The sequence below is a fragment of the Microtus pennsylvanicus genome, chromosome 5, assembly GCF_037038515.1.
Source record: "Microtus pennsylvanicus isolate mMicPen1 chromosome 5, mMicPen1.hap1, whole genome shotgun sequence".
In the NCBI taxonomy this organism is placed as follows: domain Eukaryota; kingdom Metazoa; phylum Chordata; class Mammalia; order Rodentia; family Cricetidae; genus Microtus; species Microtus pennsylvanicus.
Window position 1 is genome coordinate 127687151 of NC_134583.1, and position 1718 is coordinate 127688868.

Consider the following 1718-nt stretch of genomic DNA (forward strand, 5'->3'; position numbering starts at 1 on the left):
GGCAGGCTCTGAAGGGGAAAATGTCATTAAATCCCTGATTACACGCACAGCCTCCTGGAGGGAAGGAGACTATTTTTTCTCCTTTTGCAATTCCGAGAAGGGTTATATTTAGGGGAGCAAGAAAAGAAGCCTACTCAAAGGAATATGATAAACACATTCCTGGTACCCGCTTAAGTTATTTAGATGCATGACAAAGCATCATTTAAAACTAACTTAAAATGAACTCTAATGAGGCAGCATTGCCTTCCATGTCACAGCCTGTCAAACTCCTGCTTCTCTTTCAAGCTAGGTGCTGCATGCCTGTCAAGCAAAATCAAGACTTTCCCCCCAGTGGCTAAAGTATTTATACATGTAGGAAGGATTTGTCAGGGTGGGTTCTGTTCAACAATGATGCTTTTCAGATAATAGCAACCAGACTCCGTACTATGAATGAACCTCACTGCCACTGTCTTCCCCTGGCCCATATACTGGATGGAGGCGTCAAGGGGGGCATTCTTCTGAAGCATGGTGCTGAACTAACTGACTAGTCATTGAGCCTGGGGCAGGCCCCTAAGAAAGAGGAAGCAGAGGAAATAGAATCTTATGTGGCATGCTTAGCAGCAAGCAGCTGTGCAGGCATCTGAGTGTATGGACAAGCAAGCTTCACCTCAAGAAATGCTGTATAGGTCATTCTAAGAAGTTGGACCATTGTCTAACAGGCCGTGAGCCCCTGTGGCTTTGTGACAGAGAGAAACCATTTAACATTGGGGGAAAATTGTTCTGAATGATTTTGCAGTGTTGATTTGAGGAAAGGATGGGAGATAATACTATTTGGATATCACCCACAGAAGTGGGCTCTGTCACAATTTTGTTTATTGAGTATAGAGACTGCTATATGCAGACTTGGGTTCAAGAAGCATTCTGCTTCTGACAGAGTGTGTGTTCAAATGATAAAGTTTTGTAATCACTGTTTTAGTTCTTCTACTGTAAAAGTAAAGCTAAAATAGTACTTCCTTTCTAATATTTGAATGAAAGGAAAAATAAGATAAAGGACACAAGTCTTTATTTTACTTTGTTATAGATGAATAAGATGGTCATAAAACAGTGAGTATTGAGACTGATTCTTTTCTTAAGTAAATATTCTACTTAAATTGTGTGGGTATGTGCACAAGTGCAGATGCCATGGAGCTAGACAATGCCAGGTGCCTTGGAGCTAAAGTTACAAGTGGTAGTGAGTCATCTGATGTGGGTTTTAGAAAATAAACTTAAACCCTCTGTGAGAGCAACAAGCATTATTAATTACCAAGATAGCTCTCTGCACCCCCGAAGAATGATACTCAATGCATTAGGAGCTCAATGATAGAACATGCCATGAGTCATAGGCCCATAAGTAGTAAGATTGAATTAATCTTGGTAGCCATTGCAATGGCATTGAAAAATTTTTCAGGTATTCATATATCACAGAAATACAAATTTTTGTGTTGCTAAAGAATGAACTATAAATTCCAGAAATTTAAGAAATTCACAGAGTAGTCAGAAATTACACTGAGAAGAGAAACCGATTAGTTAATCAACAAACTATATATAAGTATCTTATTTTCTCTTCAATTTGACATCCAGTGAGTCCCTATTACTACTAGGCATTAGTACCAAGGAGAAGCTCAAATGGCCATTCTTTCAGGTAGCAGAACTGTCAGGAAAATGTAGTCTAGGGAAACTCACACTGACAAGAGAAGGAA